Source organism: Pan troglodytes, chromosome 1 (assembly GCF_028858775.2).
Source record: "Pan troglodytes isolate AG18354 chromosome 1, NHGRI_mPanTro3-v2.0_pri, whole genome shotgun sequence".
Classification (NCBI taxonomy): Eukaryota; Metazoa; Chordata; class Mammalia; order Primates; family Hominidae; genus Pan; species Pan troglodytes.
The window spans coordinates 126,912,814-126,935,916 of NC_072398.2; the positions used below are offsets into that span (position 1 = coordinate 126,912,814).

A 23,103-nucleotide genomic window follows, 5' to 3' on the forward strand; every position below is an offset into this window, starting at 1 on the left:
AAGGACATCTTTTTTTCTGCCTTCATTTCGTTATATACCCAGTAGTCATTCAGGAGCAGGTTGTTTAGTTTCCATGTAGTTGAGTGGTTTTGAGTGGGTTTCTTAATCCTGAGTTCTAGTTTGATTGCACTGTGGTCTGAGAGAGAGTTTGTTATAATTTCTGTCCTTTTCCATTTGCTGAGGAGTGCTTTACTTCCAACTATATGGTCAATTTTGGAATAGGTGTGGTGTGGTGCTGAAAATAACGTATATTCTGTTGACTTGGGGTGGAGAGTTCTGTAGATGTCTGTTAGGTCCGCTTGGTGCAGAGCTGAGTTCAGTTGCTGGATATCTTGTTAACTTTCTGTCTCGTTGATCTGTCTAATGTGGAAGTGGGGCGTTAAAGTCTCCCATTATTATTGTGTGGGAGTCTAAGTCTCTTTGTAGGTCTCTAAGGACTTGCTTTATGAATCTGTGTGCTCCTGTATTGGGTACATATATATTTAGGATAGTTAGCTCCTCTTGTTGAATTGATCCCTTTATCATTATGTAATGGCTTTCTTTGTCTCTTTGATCTTTGTTAGTTTAAAGTCTGTTTTATCAGAGACTAGGATTGCAACTCCTGCCTTTTTTTGTTTTCCATTTGGTTGGTAGATCTTCCTCCATCCCTTTATTTTGAGCCTATGTGTGTCTCTGCACATGAGATGGGTTTCCTGAATACAGCACTCTAATGGGTCTTGACTCTTTATCCAATTTCCCAGTCTGTGTCTTTTTAATTGGAGCATTTAGCCCATTTACATTTAAGGTTAATATTGTTATGTGTGAATTTGTTCCTGTCATTATGATGTTAGCTGGTTATTTTGCTCATTAGTTGATGTAGTTTCTTCCTAGCCTCGATGGTCTTTACAATTTGGCATGTTTTTGCAGTGGCTGGTACCTTTTGTTCCTTTCCATGTTTAGTGCTTCCCTCAGGAGCTCTTTTAGGGCAGGCCTGGTGGTGACAAAATCTCTCAACCTTTGCTTGCCTGTAAATTATTTACTTTATATTCTGCCACTGTTGTAAATATCATTGAGTTCTTGATTTGATTCTCGGCTTAGTCGTTTTTGGGGTATAGTAGTGCTACTGATTTATTTGTGTACGTTGATTTGTATTCTGAGAGTTTACTGAATTCATTTTTTCAGGTCTAGGAGCTTCTTGGATCAGTTTAGGGTTTTCTAGGTATACAATCATATCATCAATGAACAGCAACAGTTTGGCTTCCTCTTTTCCAATGTGGATGTTATTTCTTTCTTTCTTTTTTCTGATTGCTCTGGCTAGAACTTCCAGTACTATGTTGAATAGAAGTGGTGAAAGTGGGCATTTTTGTTTTATTCTAGTGCTATTGTCTTATTATTTTTGGAGAGGGGCTTCATTTGATTTATTTCTGCTTTGGTCTTCATTGTTTGTTTCCTTATATTATTTTTTGTTTATCTTGTTCCTGTTCTTTTAATTTATTGAGGTGCAACATTAGGTTGTTTGAGATCTTTCTTCTTTTTTGATGTAGGTGTTTATTTCCTTCTGACTACTGCTTTGACTATATCCTGTGGGTGTTTGTATGTTGTGTTGTGATTTACATTTGTCCTTAGGAGATTATTTAAAAAGGAATTTTAATTTCTAAATTGACCCATTGGTTTTTCAAGGATTTACTTTCCATATATTTGTACAGTTTCTAGAGATCCTCTTGTTATTGATTTCCAGTTTCATGCCATTGTGTTTGAAAACAACAGTTGATATAGCTTCAGAGTGTTTTTTTTTTTTAATTTGTTAAGACTAGTTTTGTACTATACTAGATGGTCGATCCTGGAGAATGTTCTCTGTGCACAAGAAAAGAATGTGTATTCTGCTGCTGTTGGATGGGAAGTTGTACTTTTGGTCTATTTTGTCTAAAGTACTATTTGATTCCATTATTTCCTCATATATTTTATGCCTAGATGATCTGTCCATTGTTGAAAATGGGATATTGATGTCAGTCTTGTTCTAGAGTCCATGTTGTTAATTCGTATACTATTCTACCCAAATAAGTGCAATTGTCTTTAATATACATAAATATATGTAAATGCTAATAATATCTCTAAAAAGATTTGCAGTAAGTTGGAAGAGTGGCTACCACAAGTAAGGCTAAGGAAAAAGGATGTGAAACAGAGCTTTTTAAGTTTTCCTCTTTTTTCTTTTGATTTTTATATTATGTTCACGTTTTCATAAATAAATAAAGTAGAAAAAAGAAAGAAAGGAAGGGAAGAAGGTAAACAGAAGGAAGAAAAGAAGTAGGAAGGAAGGAAGGAATAAAGGCAAAGAGAAACACCACAGAGGGAAGAAACTAATATAGCCCATGTCTTTGGAGAATGTTTTTTTGCTTTTAAAATAACGTAAAAGAATATTTATTGACATAAAAGTGTATATATTATTAACCACACAAGCAATTTTTAGAACATTTGTATAGTTTGATGCTTTTAAGGGAGAAAAATTTTGTATGTATACATTATAGATATCAATAACATATAGAATGAAAAATCTCAAAATTAAAAAAATTATAGGGACAGATACGATTTTTTTCTTGTGACTGTGTTTTTTAACCTCTTACCTAAAATCAAACAGTATACAATCTTATTATAAAATAAATATTTCAACAAAAAATTGATTTGGCTTAGAAAACAACCATATAATAGTGAACCATTTATTTTAGGCTATATTTAGTGTTAACATAATCAGTGACTTTAAGGAAATGAATTACTTTTTATTTATAGTAGTAAGTATAACAAGGTTTTATTATGAATTATGGGAAGCCAAGAAACAGCCTTCATATACTCAGGGCATAAAATATTTTTAACTTTGGAGAACATAGTCTTCTTGACTAATTCCTTTATATAAACACATCAAATCTACAGACTTATAAAGAACATTAGACAGACACATACTATAATCTTCATTATTCAAGAATAAATAACATTTGCTATCTGGTGGTACACGGTGCCTATTTATCTATAGCTATGATCATACTAGCAATACATTTTGATAAGATTGTATTGATTTGATAACATAATTGTAAAAGTGACAAAATACAAAGGCAGAGATACACAGCAATGACAGCACTCAGCCTCTCACTGCTTTGTGCAGAGTACACAGAACTCTGGATGAGGAAGATAAGAGTTCATCTCTGTCAAATGAGAAAATGCACATAAACATCCTTTGATGAAACACCAAATGTCTGCTAACCCTGATTAAGTTTCTTTTCTCCAAGAAGGAAAATAAAACCAATAAAATAGAAGTCAGAAATCTGACATATATGTGTAGATGCATATTTATATTATCTTGTGTTTATATGTATATATATATATACACACACACAATTTTTAAGGCAAAATCAAATCAATAAATACAAAATATTAAGTATAAAAACGAATTAAATATTGGTCATAGAAATCATTAATGGGGTTTCAGGGAAATCTTTAAAGGAATGTGTAAACATAATAAAAATGACTGACATTGCTGCATGGTGGCTACCTGCAGCTCTGAAAATAATTCTCAACTACTAATCTTGAATTTTCTCTCCTATGTTCAATAACGAAGTTGTTCTCCAAAGCCTCCCTGGCATTTTACTTTTATTATGCAGTTATATCCACAGCAGAATAACTAGTGCTCTATTCAGTTCCATAGGCCAATTTATTATTCAGTTTTGTTTTGTGGTTTTGGTTATCTGCTCACTGTACGGTCCCATAAGTAAACATCTTATTTTCATGAAAGAATCAAAGAAAGAGTTGTTAAACAAACATTATTTGAGTTAAAAAATGTATTTAAACTCAGGACACAGAACAAAAAATTAGATATGTTAGTAAAAGGTTTTTATGACTTCTTGAATAAGGCATATACATTCCTTTATTATATATAAATTTCTTCTGGAGATTTTATTTTTGCCATAGGAGAAAATAGCATGACCTATTAAACAATAAAAAACAAATTATAAGGTAGGAGTTTATTTTCTCCAATCATATAATTTTATTCTGTTCAAAGATTCTGTATGAATCAATTTTTCCCTCTCTCTCTCTTTGTATATGTTGTGTGTGTGTGTGTGTGTGTGTGTGTGTGTGTATACAACCATTTTAGAAGGCATGGTATCAGGACAAGATCCAGTTAAATCAATGCAGAAAGAAATGACATTTACTTCCAGGAGAATGCAATTAGCATCTACTATGTCCCTGGCATTGTTATGAGAGTATAAACGCCTTTGGGTGATTTCATCATGCCCAATATAATACACATTCATATCAACGTGTTAATACAATATAATGCATTTCAGATTTTATACAAGTGGACGTACCAGTTTTTCCCAGATCTACTGTTAACGCTTAAAATTACTAACACACTGTTCCTCTTTTCTATGTATTTGTTACATTCTGGAACACAGTGGGGGATTGAAATTGTGCCACTGTTGCCTCATAAGCATGGGAACTGAAAGGCTCATAAGGGATAGAAAGAGTGTGACTTGGTTATGATTGATTTGGAGGTTTTCTGTTATTGATTAACAGAATTGAGAAGACTAGAATTTTTCTAGGATGTAGATTCCATTTGTAATGAATTTGCCATTAAAAGTAATCATCAGAAAGTTCTGCTTCTGTAATAAATTTTATGTGATTTTGGAGGCAGGTGAGAAGGGAAGCATCAGGTTACAGGCATTTCTATTATTGTTTTTTCACATCGTGTTATAATTATTAGTTTGCATATTGTCTTCCACTGAACTCAAAAAGGACAGGAGTCATGTGTTGCTACAAATGAGCACAGTGCCTGACACCATAGCAAACAAACAAACAAAAAATGTTGATTTAGATCCAATCAGTGATAGCCCTCAAAATGATAAGAATAATAGATATGACTTTTAGAGTGTTCAATTTCTTGGAAAGGAAAATCAATGGCGATTATTTTTTGATATATTCAGTCCTTAAATTCAAAAAATCAACCTCTAATTTTGTGTTATTAAAATTATTTTCCCCAATTATCTAGGCATAAATCTGAAAAGTTAATGAATGAATTTTAGCTTTCATAACAGATTATTATTCCATCTTTCAGCTGCAGAGCTGGAATTCATATGCTAGTTTAGCAAGTTGAAACACCCATTTGTATTGCTAAGATGTCTTTTATTATGTTTGTAGGCAGTTATAGAACTAGAGAAAATTATTGAAAAAATATTAGTGACTTTGTTTTTGCTGTTGTTGAAATTTATGTTTATGTTTTTACCAATAGCCTTTTAGTAACAATGCCATTTCTAACAAACTTTCCTCAAGCTTCTATGAAAAGTAATTATAACAATTTGTGATATGACAGATTAGTTAGATCATCTATCTAAAGAGTAGCAAGACTATTAGGAATTATCATTAACTATCAGAGACTCTCTAGCTTATTTTTATTTAACTTCACAATAATCATCACAAATATAACTGAACACATACACATGTACACACACATGAATATGTAATTTCTCTTTCTTCTGTGTATCTCTCTGTCTTGAATATAAGCTCAGTGAGCTCAAAGCCCATGGGCCTTAATTCTTTTTCATTGAATGAAATATGCCACCATAGTAAAGGCATCCAAGTATACAGTGAGTATTGTGATGCATGTTCAAGAAATGATGCACCTATCTTTTATGAGAGTCCCTTTGTTTTTCCATTCTCCAGCAGGAATGTTTAGCTTTAAAAATGGTCTTTGTTTGCATCCAATTTTGTTAGCTTTCAGTACCTATTAACTTATTTTGATCAAAGTTAAGATAATGCATAACATGTAAGTTAGATACTCAGACAATGCTCAGTAAAATAGTAAAACTTATTGTACCATGATATTTTGAACCATTCAATTAAAGCAAAAAATGTCAAGATACTTTCACTGTTGTAACAAGTTAAATGATACAGCAGGATTTCAAACAATGATGTCAAACTATCCCCAAATTAAAGGGTTTTCAATTGTTGAAATGCAAAAAAGACTATGCAGAATAAACAACTAATAGTGATAGCATGAATCATTTACAACCAAAGCTTGGTAGTTAGTAACATGGAAATGCAATGATAATTAGGAGCTGACAACTCAAGAGAAATCTGTAGTCTTCACAGATGTGTTTATATAAACAAAAAGGAGAATTTTTCTGAAGTTCTTGGGGTTAAAGATAAATGATCTGTTTCAGAAATTACCCAAGCAAAGGCCAGTCTAAATACAATAAGTAATAGAATAACTCAACCAATGGGGCAATGTAGAAATGGGAAATTTAAGTTAACTTTACGAACTCAGGCATTTAACAATCCAAAACTATGGGAAACACAGTTGCCTAGCAAGATTTCATCTTGCAAGAAAAGTGCCTGTAAAGGGCCAGGTAACATCCCAGAGTTAGAAAGACACTGGGAATTAACAAAAACAGATACCCATAAAGATCAATTGAAAAAGAAAAAACTATTCTCATTATGTATAGAATTGCCATTAATTTATTCACTCATTTACTCTACATAATGCACAGATTAACTGAAAAAGAAAAGGCTTGTTTTGGACATACGTGTACAATGTCTCCATCATCTTAGTATGTGCTCAGCACTGAGAACAGTATAAAGAGCATACCTCTGAAATTAAACAGACACATCGTTATGATTTAGATCAGTTACTAAACAAAACCATGGACTAGTCACTTAAACCACCAGTGACTCTATTGACTCATTGTAAACAAAGAATAGATACAAACAACTTCATAGGATGGCTAGAAGGTTGTAAAGTTTCTACAGGAAAATGTATATAAAACACCTAGCATAGTAAATGCCGGCAGAAGGCACCAGTATATATTACTTTATTTTTTTTTCCCATAATATGCGTATGGTATGGTCAGCGTCTTCTAGGAAATGATTTGTGAGCTGAATCAAAAATCAGCTTTGGGATATGAAATAATTTCTGGATGATGATAAAGGAAGAGAAACAGTAAGATGTGTAATACAGTTGTTGCTTTGGGAAACTGTCAGTATTAATATTTTGATTGAAACCATGCTCCACTTTCTTTTTTATCTATTATTTATTTGTAGCCACTGAATTGAGGTATAATTGACTTACAAAGAACTGCGTGCATTTAATATATGAAATTTGCTAAATTTGGACATATATAAATATCAATGGCACTGTCATTACAATTCAGGTAAAAGACATATCCAACACCTCCCAAACTTCCTTGTGCCTTTTTGTTTGTTTGTTTGTTTTATCTTCTGTGGTGAGAACACTTAACTTGAGATCTACCTTCTTAAATTTTGAAGTGCACAATATATAATATAACTTTAGACACTATGTTGTAAAGCAGACCTCTAGAAGTTATCTTTCATAACTAAAACTTCAAATCCATTGAATAACTCCCCATTTCCCCTACTGTCAGCCCCCGACAACCACCGTTATATGGTATACTTCTAAGAGTTTAGCTATTTTATATACCTCAGATAACTGGACTCATGCAGTATTTGTTCTTCTGTGATTGGCTTATTTTGTGTTACAAAATGTCCTTTATGTTCATCCATTTTGTGCATATGACAGGATTTCTTCCCTTTTTGAGACTGAGCAATATTTTCTTCTCTCTCTATACCACATTTTCTTATCTGTTCATCTGTTAAAGGAAATTTGGGTTACTTCCATTTCTTTGATATTGTGAATAACGTTGCAATAAACGAGGAAATACAGATATATCTTTGAAATCCTAACTTCAATTGTTTTGGATATATATCCATATATGAAATCACTGGATTATATGATAGTTCTATATATATGTATATATATTTTTAAATGGAGTTTCACTCTGTCGCCCATGCTGGAGTGCAGTGGCGCGATCTCGGCTCACTGCAAACTCTGCCTCCCAGATTCAAGCAATTCTCCTACCTCAGCCTCCCGAGTAGCTGGGACTACAGGCACGTGCCACCATGCATGGCTAATTTTTTGTATTTTTTAGTAGAGACGGGGTTTCACCGTGTTAGCCAGGACGGCTTCGATCTCCTGACCTCGTGATCCACGTGCCTCAGCCTCTCAAAGTGCTGGTATTACAGGCATGAGCCTCCGTGCCTGGCCTCTATTTTCAATTTTTCAAAGAACCTCAGTACTGTTCTACATATCCGTTGTGCCATTTTACATTCCCACCAACAGTGTAGAAGAGTTTCAATTTCTCCACATCCTTGACAACACTTGATTTCTTTTATTTTGTTTTATTGTTGATAATAATCATTGTTAACAGGTGTAAGGAGGTATCTCATAGTTTTGATTTCTCTTTCTTTGATAATTAATGATATTGAGTATCACTTCATATATCTGGTAGCCATTTGTATGTCTTCTTTGATATAGCTGTTCAAGTCTTTTGCCAATTTTTTTTGGGGGGGGCTGTCGTGTTGTTGAGTTGTAAGAGTTTCTTTTATGTTTTGGAAATTAACCCCTTATGAGATATATGGTTTGAGAATATTTTCTCCCATTCCAAAGGTTTCCTTTTCATTCTGTTTATTGTTTATTTTGCTGCTGAGAAGCTTTGTAGCTTGATTTGCTTTTGTTAACTGCTTCTGAGGTCATATCCAAATTTCATTGCTTCAACTAATGTCAATAAGTTGTTTCCTTGTTTTCAACTAGGGGTTTTTATCCTTCTGCTAGGAATTTTACAGTTTGAGTTCTTACATTTAAGTCTTTAATCTATTTTTAGTTAATATTGTGTATGGTTTAATATTGGAGGTCCAGTTTTATGTTTTTGCATGCTGATATAGAGTTTTCCAAAAACTAGTTGTTGAAGACATTATCCATTTTCTATTCTGTATTCTTGGAAGCTTTGTTGGAAATTAGGTGACTTTATATGCATGGTTTTATTTCTGGGGCTTTTATTATGTTGCATTGGTGTACACATCTTCTTTAAGCTGGTACCATACTGAGTATTTTCTGTAACTTGGTAATATATTTTGAAATCAGAAAATGTGATGCCTTCTGCTTTGTTCTTCTTTCTTTGTGGCTCCACATAAATTTAAAAATGGTTTTGTTTTAATTTCTGTTAAAAAATCTCATTGGCATTTTATGGAGACAGGATTGAATCTGTCGATCAACTTGGTAATATTTTAACAATATTGTCTTCTAATCCATGAACACACTGTGTCTTTTCATTTATTTTTGTTTTCTTTTATTTCTTTTTATACATACTTTATCAATGCTTTGGTTTGGCTTTGTAGTTTTCAGTGTATAAGTCTTTCATGTCCTTGTTTTAATTTATTCCTTTTTTATATTTTAAATGAGTTTTTTTTTAATTGCCTTTTTGGATGGTTTGTTGTTGGTGTATAAAAACAGTTAATTTTTATATCTTGATTTTGTATAGTATAACTTTACTGAATTTTTTCACTACTAACAGGGTTTTATGGTGTCTTCAAAGTTTTCTACATATAGAATATGTCATCTATAAACAGAAATGATTTTATTTATTTCCTTCTGATTTGGATTCTTTTATTTATTTTTCTCGACTAGTTGCTCTGGCTAGAGTTTCACTGGTCTAAGAGGAAAAGCTTTGAAATTTTCACCATTGAAGAAGATATTGGCAGAAGGTTTGTCATATATTACCTTTACTATTTTGAGGTGCATTCCTTCTATACTTAATTTGTTGAGAAATTTTATCATAAATTAATATTGGATTTTGTCATGTGCATTTTTCACAGCTCCTCAGGTGATCATGCTATATAAATGTTAATTCTGTTAATATGATGTATTGCATTTATTGATTTGCATGTGTTGAGCCATCTTTGCATCCCAGGGATAAATGCTACTCATCATGGTGAATAATATTTTTAATGTGCTGTTGAATTTGGTTTGCTAATATTTTGATGAGAATGTTTTGCATCTGTGTTGATCAGGGATATTAGACTATAATTTTTATTGTAATGTCTTTTTCTGGCTATAGTATCAGAATAATGCTGGCCTCATAAAATGAATTTAAAGGTATTCTCTTAAATTTTTGGAAGGATTTGAGAAGCATTGTTGTTAATTATTTAAATGCTTCAAACAATTCACTAGTGAAGTCGTCCAGTCTTGGGCTTTCGTTTGTTGAGAAGTTTTTGAAAGCTGATTTAATCAGTTAGTCATTATTGATCCCTTCAAATTTATCTACTTCTTCATGAATCAGTCTTGATATGTTGTATGTATCTATAAATGTATCCCTTTATTCTAGGTTATTCAATTTCTTGGTATAAATTGTTCAGAGTAGCCTCTTATGATCCTTTGCATTTCTGTGGCATCAGTTATAATTTCTACTCTTCCATTTCTGAACTTATTTACTTATGTGCGTTTTCCCATTTTTGTGTGTGTGTGCAGCTAAAGTTTTGTTCATTTTGTATATCTTTCCAAAAAAACAAACTCTTGGTTTCATTCTTTTTTCCCCTATTATTTTTCTAGTCTCTATTTCATGTGTTTGTGTTCTGATCTTTATTATCTTCTTTATTCTGCTTTGAGTTTAGTTTCTCTTCTTTTCTTGGCTTGAGGTGTAAAGTTAGGTTGTTTATGTGGAGTCATTTTTTTTTTTCAAGACAGAGTCTCCCCCTGTCACCCAAGCTGGAGTGCAGTGGCGCGATCTTGCTCACTGCAACCTCCTCCTCCCAGGTTCAAGCGATTCTCGTGCCTCAGCCTCCTGAGTAGCGGGGATTACAGGCGCCTGCCACCATGCCTAGCTATTTTTTGTATTTTTAGTAGAGACAGGGTTTCGCCATGTTGGCCAGGCTGGTCTCAAACTCCTGACCTTAGATGATTCAACCACCTTCGCCCCCAAAAGTGTTGAGATTACAGGCATGAGCCACCACGCCTGGCCTTTATGTGAAGTCATTTTAAAAATGTTTGTGTTATTGCTGTAAACATCCTTCTTAGTAGGCTTTTGTTGTATCTCATATATTTTGATGTGTTGTATTTTCATTTGTTTCAAAACTTTTTCTGACTTTCTTTGTCACTTCTTGGATCAATTGATTGTTTAGGGTTGTGTTGTTTAATTTCCCCATATATAAGATTTTCAATTTTCTTCTCATTATTGATTTCTAAGTTCATACACTTTTGGTTGGAAATAATATGTGGTATTATTTCAATCTTAAAATTTTTTATGACTTGTTTTATCATGTGATCTCTACTGGAGAATGTTCCCATGCACTTCAGAAGAAGGCATATTCTGCTTCGGGTGAAATATTCTTTATATGTCTTTTGGGTCTATTTGGTCTATTAGGTTGTTCATTGTTTCCCTATTAATTTTCTGTCTGGATATTCTATTTGTGAAAGTGAGTTATTGATGTCTCTTACCATTTTTGTATTGTTGTATATTTCTCTCTTTAATTCTGTGAATATTTGCTTTATTTATTTAGATGCTCTGATGTTTGGTACATATGTATTTACAATTGTTATAGCTTCCTAATGAATTAACTTTTTATCATTATATAATGCCCTTTTTTGTCCCTTGTGACTATGTTTGGCTTAAAGTCTGTTTTGTGTGGTATAAATGACTCACCATTGCCATTTTTAATTTTTTTTGTCTTTTTTGAAATTCTTTCCCCCCTCTTCTCCTGTCTTTCTTTATGCTTCTTAGATTGTTTTTCTAATGGTATTCTTTGATTTCTGTCTCTTTTTGTTTGTTTATTTGTATTTAGTATTCTTTTTGTTGTGGTTATCAAGAGACATATATTAAACATCTTATAATTACGCTGGTTTATTTTAAGCTGACGACTTTAATTGCATATGAAAACTCTACACTATTACGTCTCCCCCAACACATGCTTCATGTTACTGATGTGACAACTTGCATCATTTAATATAGTGAATCCATTAGGAAATGTTTGTATTTATAGTTATTCCCAAATTTTTTGTTTTAGAACTTTTATTCTAAAAATTTTTAAGTGATTTACATACCACCATTACTGTATTACATTATTCTGTATTTGTTGATAAATTTACCTTTACTAATGAGTTTTATACTTTGAAATGTTTTGACTTGCTGTTAGTAGTCCTTCATTTTTAATTGAATAATTCACTTCGGCATTTCTTGTAAAGCAGGTCTAGTGGTGATGAGCTCTTTTAGCTGTTGTTTATCCTGGAAAGTTTTTATCTCTCCTTCATTTTTGAGGGACAATTTTGCCAAATATAATATCTTGGTTGGCAGATGTTTTCATTTAGTGCTTCGACTACATCATTCAACTCTCTTCTGGTCTGCAAGGTTTCTGCTGATACATCCACTGATTACCTTAGAGAGGCTCTCTTCTACAGTATAAGTCATTTTTTTCTTGCTGTTTTCAAAATTATCTTTTTCATTTTTGACTTTTGACAATTTGATATAATATGTCTCCATGTGGATTTCATTAGGTTCTTATCTGGGTCTTTAAATCTTCAAAAGGCCAGGTGCAGTGCTTCACACCTGTAATCTCAGCACTTTGGGAGGCTGAGGCAGGAGATCACTTGAGCCCAGGAGTTTGAGGCCATCCTGGGCAACATGGTAAAATCCCATCCTACAAAAAATAGAAAAATTAGCTAAGTGTTGGGGTGTGTGCCTGTGACTCTAGCTACTCAGAAGGCTAAGGTGGGAGGAGCACTTGAGCCTGGTAGGTGAAGACTGCAATGAGTTGTGACTGTGTGACTGTACTCCAGCCTGGGCAACACAGCAAGACCCTGTTTCAAAAAAAAATAAAGCTTCAATAATCTTGGTACTCATTTTTATGATGTTTTGAATGTTATTTCTTTAGATAAGCTTTCTGTTCCACTTCTCTCTCTCCCTCATGGGAGAGAAGTTTGATAGTCATATGCCTTTTCCCAATATCAGAGAGCCATGCTGCCCTCATCTTTACCCAAATGCAGTGTACTGATAGGCTTGAGTACTGCATATACATTCCATTGCTTTGCCTTGCTGCTGGAGGAAAATGTCTGGGTTGTGTGCCTTTTTTCCAATCATGCACAGCTATGTGAACCACCATAAAACTCCATTTCATTTACTTTGTGAAAGTGTGCCAAAATTGTGAGACACTGGGCACAAGCTCTACTTCTCTTTCTTCCTCCTGAAGGATAAGATTATGGGTTGCCTGTCTTCTTCCCCTCATCCTGCAGAGCTTTGTCAGCTGCTGAGAGCTGCTCACCCATTTCCTTCAGGCAGGGACTGAAATGCCAGGACATTAGGTGCAAGCTTCACTTACATTTCTTCCTTCTGAAGGAGAACTCTCAGGATTGTGTACCTTCTTTCAATTAAGCAGATTCATCCCCCTTCCCCTTTTCCTTAGGAAAGTGTACCAGAAAGCTGAAAGGCTAAATCCAAGCTACAGTTTTCTCCCTTCTTCTTAAAGTAAGAATATTAGAGTTGTACATCTTCTCTCAATCCTGCAGCACTGTGCAGGCTGCTGAGGGTCCCTGACCCCTCCCTTCATTCTTAGCTGCCCCATGGTGTTTTTCATATGCTGCTGGCCTCAGTGTTCTGAGCGAGGTGAGACAAAAGTAGAACTGGTGGATAATGCCCTGGAATGCTGGGGGATATAAGAGGCATGCTGCCCTCACTCTTTCTCCCAAGAGAGACATCCCAAGCCTGGATCTCAGTAGGTGCTAAGCTATGTCAGCTTAAAAGAGGCACTAACATAAATAAAATTAAACTGTTCTTTATATGCATTTTCAAAGTCATTTTTCTTGGTTTGGTGCTTGCCTGAAGTGTTGTAACTTTTAAAATGGATTCTGGAGTTCACATACAGGTATTTTGAGATTGTTTCATTAGTGTTTCTTCAAGGAGATGACGGCTGCAACTTCTCATGTGCCATGTTGCTGATGTCACTTCAAACAAACATTGTTCAGTGGCAGTTCTAAGAAGTTAGTAACTGTTTATATACATGTAGGAAAGCATATGCAGGGATCCACAAATTTATAATTCTTTATGCCAATCTCCTTCTTTTCTTAATAGCACTGACATTTTAATATTTTCTTTTTAACTTAATTTTTAAAATATCATATATTTTCTTTTCCAGGTCCACTACTGTGTCCCATAGGGACATCCGTCACATAGCCAGATGGAGAGCTATGTTGAATAAAATCTGGGAGAATCTCAAGCACAGGAGCTTATTTTCCCATGGAGTCAGGTCATAACAACCTCCCAGCTCATAAATGCATTCATTCACCTTGAAGCTTCCATTATTCCTTTTTAAATTTTAGTCATCTTCATTTTTTTCAGAGTTACCACTAACTACACTAAATGCATTATTCTAAGCATATTGCATGAGGATATAATTTTTATGGAAATTCTAAATGAAGCAGGTTAGGCATGTGCAATTCAAAACATTAACCAAGAATAGAAATTTCAATCATATCATTTTCTTACCATGTCTTAATATTTTTTAAAAATGTGTTTAGATATAAAAATCTTCTATGATTTTCTAATGTAATTTCTACTAGAAAAAATTTTAAAGTTCTTGTACATACAAAGTATCTAAGTAAAATGTCTAAAGCCATTAATGCCCTATCAGACTCTGTTACAGATCTAACTGATGGTTAAGTGGTGATATTATAAGGCTGTCTTGTTCTAGGAAAGTAACATGCTAGACACAGTCCTCTCTGAAGAGCTGCATGATAGTTGAGATTCAACTGAAAAAGGAAATGATGACCCTTACAAAGCTACGTGTTTGAATAAGAACTTTGTCTTGTACAGACGTATTTTGAAAGAAGAATCAAGTTGAAATCTTAGGGAAAAAAAATGAGTCACATTCCACAAAATAATCTGAATAAAAGTTCAGGCATTTGGCATAACATGATATTTTTACAATGATGCCTATTAATGTTTTTCTACTTTTAATAAAAATGCTTTGAGCATAAATTTAAAAGAAAGACAAAGCCTTTTGTTTCATAAGCTGTGTGTTCCTTTCTCTCTTAGGAGGATCATGTTTTTGTAAGATTAATACTGAATGACTCAAGAGGCTTAAATACAATTTACTTCTTTCCCTAAGGTTGATGGAAATGGTAATACAGAGAACTAAGCATAATTTTCCACAAAAAAATTCTCACTTCAGCAACTATATTCTCTTCTAGGCTCCTAGCATGCTATAAAATATGTCTACAGTTTACAGTACACTGTAGAGAATACACTAAAATGCACACTCACAGTTTCATATACAGGGATGGAGACACATTTGATGGATGAAGAATTCACCATTCATCCTCTGATATGTTCCAATTTGAACAAGCAAAGGAGCTGGCAGACCAGACACTTCTACTTGAGTCAACCTGTGACAGAAGCAGTACCAGGTCAACTCTTTTGACTATAACAGATTAAGGCTTTGGGACATTGCAATTCTCATAACAGCATAAAAATCACAGCCATTCAGGTATCTCTCAGTGTTATGTAACATAGGTATTAATGGCAATTTTATCTCATATTTTAGTAATTTTCATAGTAATAGTATTTCTCTATTGAAAACAATATAAGCCATACTCTGTTTATGATTTTCTAATCATTATGAGTTGGTAATATTATTTTTTAATAAAAAGTCACTTTAAAACTAAATAAGTGGTGATTACAGTAAATAAAATTGAACATAAATTATAATTTATTATTGCTATAATCTTACTAGTTCTTTTCAACGTGCAAGACAAAAAAGGGCTAGTTTTTCTGAATATATGTTAAGAATTAAAACTTAGCTGTGAGTTACTGATGGTAAATAAATGAATTAATTAATGAGAATGCTGTATATCTGTGTGCCAGTTTTTCTGCTATAGGTAAGTTCCATGATTTAACAGTAATTTGTACTTAAATGTGTTCTTTTCTTTAATTCTTAAACTTACTATTATTTTGTTATTTCAAAGAACAACATTAAAATTATTCAAAGAACTTCATCTTAATTTTTCATCAGATTGCATCTGTATTCACAAATTAAAATTTATTTGTTGAAAATAATCACTCTTTTAAATGTAGGTGAAATATATAAAGCTGTGCCTTCCATATGTTCAATATACGTTAAATGACGTTTGCTAAAATAACTTGTTAAATTGATTACAGAGAACTCTTAAAATGACCATAAATATATATTATTCTAAAACCAAATAACTTAGCAAATATGAATAATTCAATTGAGTGTAATTTAAATATTGGTAAACACTGTAGTGTTTTCAGAAAAACGTAAAAAATGCAGAAAATAATCAAATTTAAATATAGTTGAGCTCAATCAAGTGGTGAAGTAATCAGTAAATATATCACAGAATTTCATCTTCTAAAACTCTTTGGCATTAATCTAGAATGTCTTCTACTTCACAAACAAAGATATCACCTCATAGTGTTAAGGGGAAGAGTGGAGTTCAGGTAAAATCTAAACAAAGCAGTATTTTGATAGGTGCAATGCGTGACTGGGCTGTGTGAAAACGTAGCACATCAGACCTTGGCTGAGAAGTATACTCATTAAGAAATTACAAAGTAAGCTAGATATAGAGTATTGGGTTTAGAAACTCCTTTTCTAAAGCTCTAAACATGGTCTAGAAATTGAGGGCTTTTCTCTGTCAAAGTGGTTCAGATCCTCCATGTAACTGTATGGTAGTCCATTCTTACTCATTTTACTTTAAACAAATTTCTATCTGTCTATAATTTGATAAAACTGTTTCAGTACTATGTATTTCTTATTAATTAACAATAACAGTTTTCTCAGGTTAATACAGAACATGAATTTGAAGGAAGTTACCCAGGAATTAGGTAAGGACGTCACTTGAACTCTAGAGACTTGGACTGTGCTGCCAACCTCATTTACAGCCTTTTAAAGGGGCTGAATGTTATAATTACCCTTGTGTCTCTAGAATTCATTCCTTGACCAATTTTTTTTTAATAAGCAACCTCAATCAACTGTGAAAATAAATTCAAATTTGCTTAGCATAGAAAACCCAATTATCTTGGAAAGTATAATATTATTCTTATGAAAAAAATGCCTTTACCATGGGAATGCTTGTAATTAGGTATAAATGATGAAAGAAATGAACACAGGCTCTTTCACTGAAACTCAAATGATCTGTTCCTGAAATCCCATGTCCTACATAAAAAGAATAACTGAGAATGTATGCCCCATTATTTCTAATAAGACCCTATTGTAGTGTATTGCCTATTAACCCAATGCTGTCTGAAAATTTCTTAAAACTTGATTAAACCACAGGACATACTTAGGTATAAATAATAAACCGTCATAGTAGGATAAAATGGGGAAAATTTTGTTGATCACCGAAAATATTGCTTCTTGATAATCAAAGTGCTAAAATTGTAGTTAGCAATAATGTCATTAGTGCTAATATTGTGGTTAGTAGTAAGTTAATATTGTCAGCTCGACAGCTGAGGGGATATCTATTGATACTTGAAAGAAGTTTTTCAGGGCACATGATTCCAATTTCTACAACTTACATTTTGTATGTAACATTTATTTTGTTATGCAACTCATATTGAGATTTGGGAATGGAATTATACATTTCTTCTGATCTGGCTTAAGATGTTATCTTGAGAGAGTTACATTCTATGAAATATGGCTATTACACACAAAATATTAGGTAAGTGTTTCACATGAACTCAAAAGAGTTGGACTGTGCTGTCAAGGAGATGTTAACTATGGAAATATTCTAAGGAGGACATTCATGTTACATATTTATTTTAACTGAGGATGATTTAAAAAAATAATTTGGCATGTTAGAATATCTAATTGATTAGTTTCTTAACTTTAATTTACCTTTTTAATTTCTAACTTATGTATGAAACAATATCAAAAATTTAAAGAAAAATATTTTTCATATTTATAATTTAATATATCCAATTTAGAGAAGTCATATTTTGGAAAATTTAATTTTTAGACAAACAATATATGTCCTTAACTATTTAATGTAGTTTAATATATAACAAAATTTAATTAGCTTAAATAATTATTTAAGGTTTACATTTCCAAACAGAATAGTATAATTTGTTTGTAAGATAGACTCAAAAACTAATAGAAATATACTCTTTTTTATATATAAAACACTTACAAGTTGAGTAATAATTCCATGATACAAGTAGCCACATATATGTTTATTTAAAACAAAGGCCACCATAAAGAAACAATGAAGCTCATATTGATGGGAATTAGGGAAAATGAATTTTTCTAGATTTTATCTAGAAATTCTAATTTTTTGAAGAAGTTTAAAATTATCTTTTAAATTAAAAACTTTGGTTCTCTTTGCCTCTCATCTGATAGCTCAAAGTTTGTTATTCCAAGGCATGATACTGACACTTTCTGTGTTCCCTGTATTACAATCAAATGTAGAAGACCACTTTAAAATGGTGACTCAGTTTTGAATAGGAGGTTGATACGATTTGGCTGTGTTCCTACCCAAGTCTCATCTTGAATTTTAGCTCCCATAATCTCCACATTGTGGGAGGAACCTGTTGTGAGGTAATTGAATCATAAGGACAGATTTTTTCCCATGCCGTTCTCATGATAGTGAATAAGTTTCATGAGCTCTGATGGTTTTATAAGGAAGAGTATTCCTGCACATGCTCTCTTGCCTGCCACCATGTAAGACATTCCTTTGATTCTTCTTCACCTTCCACCATGATTGTGAGGCTTCTCCAGCCATGTGGAACTGTAAATCCATTAAACCTCTTTACTTTATAAATTACCCAATCTCAGGTATGCATTTATTAGCAGTATGAGAACAGACTAATACAGAGGTGCTACCTTGGTTTTATGTAGTTATATCATAAACACAAAAAGAAAAATAATAATAAAATGTAGCACTTTGATATGCTCAAGATATTTATTTTGGAAAGTTAAGTTACTATTCATACACTATTGCTGAAACATAAAACTTAAGGGTTATATAAAACATGTATTCTTGAAGCTGATTCAGCAGGCTGGTCCTAGCATAAAGTAGCTTAGATGGGAGATAATTACTAAAACCTATTTTCTACTCCTGAGCCAGCAGGTGATAATGCTGCTGCTGCTGAAGCTTTATTTTTGTTTTGCTTTATTTTGATTTTGATTTTTGAAGCTTTGTTTTTGGTCTCGCAATTGGTGGGAGTGCAAACAAAAATTGCTTTTCATCATTTGGCAGCAGCTGTTCAGCCAATTTATAACCTTTGGAAAGAGGCTTAACTTTAAGGAAACTTCCATTGTATCAGATTGTGGTAAAATATGCATTTCAATGTTTTAATACAATTAAATGAGTTTATACCAAATTAGAAAGAGAAAATATTACTATATTGTGCACAACCTTACAAGCTAATAAAGTATAATTTTTGTATGGCTTGGCAGTTAACATTCTGATTATTCAAGATTATGAATAATACAATTATTTGATTAACATAATATTTTAAAAGATTACTTTCAACTCACTTCAAGGATTCCCGAATGCTAGCGTGAAGCTATTATTATAGAATACTGTAGAATAGTGATCCTATTCTGTTGCAGCTGGAAAATTTTTTTTGGTAAAGGTTAGATAGTAAATCTTTTAGGCTTTGTCAACTATATAATGTCTGATGTAAGTATTTAACTCTCGTGGTGTATTGCAAAGGAAACCATAGACAATATGTAAATGTATGTTCCAATAAAACTATTTACAAAAATAGACAAGAGACCTGAATTAGCTTGCAGGCCACATGTTGCTGATCATAATCTTGGAAACCAGTCAGGAAGTCATTATAATAAATATATTCTCTGACTTCCTGGAACTTCAAAATGAGGTGTTTGTAAGCTTCACACTAGAAGAGCTTTACTGAATATAAAACACTTGGCCTGCTCTTTTAATAGACTTCTTAGAACTAGATTTCTACTCTCTACAGACATTAGAAGTTGTGAGAAATGTGATTTTACAATTTATTTCCAAGGGGAAACTCTTTTGAGAGAAAAAAATAAGAAAAAAAATTTGGACGGCACTCAAAATATAAATCAGCAAAGGCCCAGGATAACCAAAATGTGGAGTTATTCTCCTTAAAGTAAATTGATCTTTTACTTAGACCGCCAAAGGATTTTTTTTTTCTTTTTATTTATAATCCAACCAGTTTACTAAAATATTTTCATTCTGGGTTAATTTTTCCTGGAATGCAAAGTATTTTATTTTTAAAGCATGTACACTGATATTCTCTATTATTTTATAAAGTGCTTTTTGAATTTTATTTTTGAACATTTAGTTTTGATTATCTTTTGCAGGGATTTTAATATGAATATGTTGCCGCTTCTCTGAGGTCTTATCTAGCTATTGCTTTAAAAATTTGTTTATATCTCTTTGTGGTTCATTCTGATCATAATTTTTATTATAAAGTTTACATTCTTTTTTGCACATTTTTAGCATCTATTTTTCATTTTGTTCTTTGTAGCTTAGCCTTTACTTTCCAATTACTTTGTATTTTCTTCTACTTCTTTCAAAATTTAACCAGTTCTACCAGGTTCAACATTTGGCCACAGTCTTATGTTATCTGGCCATATTTTGCTGTATGCTTGTGGAATTTATTCCTGTTTTCTGATTTTCTTTATTTTTTATTGAAATATTAAGATAATAAAAAGTGGTGTATATTTGGCTCATGAATTTCCTGTGTCACTTTTTTCTTAGGTGAATCTGTCATCGTCAGAGATATTTTACTGCCTTTACTTAGTTATCCCCCCTTTTCCTCTGGATATTACTTGTATTAATAGTATATTTGATTGAAACATTCCTTAGGCTTTTTTGTCACTTATATCGAAGATGGATCTTCCTATTAAGCAATGCCAAGTCCTGAGAAGTGAGTAAAGGAACAGTGCAGTTTGTGCCATCTCTTGGCAATCAAATGGGCTCTTTGTGTAGCTAAAATAAGGAACAGGTTCTTTGCAAACGGAGCTTCTGTGTGGCCAAGCCACCTCTGATTCTCTCAGGACAGAATACAACTAATGATAGCTTCTACTCAGGGGTTGGAAATTGTCTGAGTTGTTCATGATTGACCACTGAAGAGACAGTAAGGGATACTATTCCCACTTTCAAAGGATGGACCTTCTCTTTAATAAGTGGTAGTTTCTTAAATTTACCATGTCCATGCTCCCTAGGAACCTGCTCCCCATCTCCATCTCTAGCCCAATCATATCTTTATTTTGCCTACTACTCTACCTGTACTCAGTTTGTTTCATATCAGTTTTCATTCAGTGTTGGGCCATCTCCTTCTGGATGTGCATATTTGATGTAATTTCTAAGATCTGTCTTATACTTTCCCTGACCATTCCCACCAAACGTCGTTTACCTCTTCAGTTTTTGCTGTTGATTCTGCTGTATTTAGTTATTAGTCATATACATATAGAGTACATAAATTTGTTAGCTTTTTAAAAAAGGTGTTTTAAATAAATTTGCATTTTTGGTTTATTTTAAATCTCTTCATTGTAATCTCCGGCTTTGAGGACAATTACTGGCTCAATTTGAATCTAGGATGTTGCTATGCATGTATCAAAAATGTAAGACATTGTTTTTTATATCCCAGAAACCAATAGTATACTATTACATCTACTGTATGCTATATTATTTTCATGTTCTAACATCTCTAAAATATGGTTGCCTTTTGCATTTAGTGAAATCTTAAAATTATACTTACAAGCATTTAAAAAAATTACTGGCATACAACACAATAATTTTTAGAGTATATGTATTCAATTCTATATAATATAGTAAAAAGAAAATGTATAACTTTTCACTAATATTAAATGAATGAATGGTTTAGTTTCATTGAACCTCATCAAAACCCTTTTAGTGTTTGGAAGCTATGAATTCTCATATTTGGGCAGGGTGTGGTGGCTCACATCTGTAATCCCAGCACTTCAGGAGGCCAAGGCGCGTGTATTGCTTGAGTCTAGCAGTTTCAGACAAACCTGGGCAACATGTCAAAGCCCTGTCTCTACCATAAATAGAAAAATTAGCCAGGCATGGTGGCACACACCTGTAATCCCAGCTACTCGAGAGGTTGAGGTGGGGGGATGGCTTGAGTCTGGGAGGCATAGGTTGCAGTGAGCCAAGATCGTGCCACTGCACTCCAGCCTGGGAGTGAAAAAATAATAATAATAAAGCAAAAAAAGAAAAAAGAAAGAAAAGCTCATATTTAAGAGTTGAGTTTAAAAAAAGCTGTGCAGTTTAAATAATCCTGATAACTATTACAGTTAGAGGATATTTCCAGGATATATGAAAATAAAATCATTTAACTTTAAATTCACTACTATAGGGAGAGACTAAATCTATGCCTATTTTTTCAAACAGTAGTAGTTAGGGAATTAAATGGATAAGTCATAATGCTTTGTTCTATCGAGGAAGGTGAAGTTCATTTTTCTGAAATTTACAGAATGAAAATAAATGACACTTTACCAAGTCAAAATGATCAGAAAATATGAGCATCAAAACCACTGATATCAAGATAAAATATTCTTCAAACAGTACAAGCCATATTTGTATAAAAGGTGCACACACACACATACACACACACACATAATAACTTAAATGAAAATAGTAATGAAAGAATAAAAAAGAAAAATGCAATTAAATATTCAGGCATGGTGGCGGGCACCTGTAATCCCAGTTACTCAAGGCCAGGGTGGTGGGGGAAGCAGGGGAGCTAAGGCAGGGGAGCTAAGGCAGGGGAGCTAAGGCAGGGGAAACACTTGAACCCAGGAGGCAGAGATTTCAGTGAGCTGAGATAGCACCACTGCACTCCAGCCTGGGCGACAGAGCAAAAAACTCAGTCTCAATAAAAAGAAAAAATGCAATTCAAAACGTCTACATACCTGGGGATTAAAGAAAGGGACACAGAGAAGTAGAGACTTAAACCACTTTTTTTCTTCTTTTTTTGCCCAGGTTGGAGTGCAGTGGCGGGAACATGGCTCACTACAGCTTGGACCTCTAAGGCTTAAGTGATCCTCCCACCTCAGCCCCCTGAATAGCTGGGAATACAGGCGGGTGCCACCACAACCTGCTAATTTTTAAATTTTTTTGTAGAGACAGGGTCTCCCTATGTTGCCCAGGCTGGTCTCAAACTCCTGGGCTCAACAAATCCTCTTGCCTTGGCCTCCCAAAGTGCTGGAATTACAAGCATGAACCATCTTGCCTGCTTATGCCTACACTAGTTATATTTTAAACAAACG

The 23,103-nt window shown here is 33.3% G+C and overlaps 1 pseudogene; it reads right to left on the reverse strand.

The window, feature by feature from the left end:
• Positions 1–6,464: 6,464 nt before the first annotated feature.
• Positions 6,465–23,103, reverse strand: part of LOC107967524 (THAP domain-containing protein 3-like) — a 275,942-nt pseudogene continuing 259,303 nt past the window's right edge.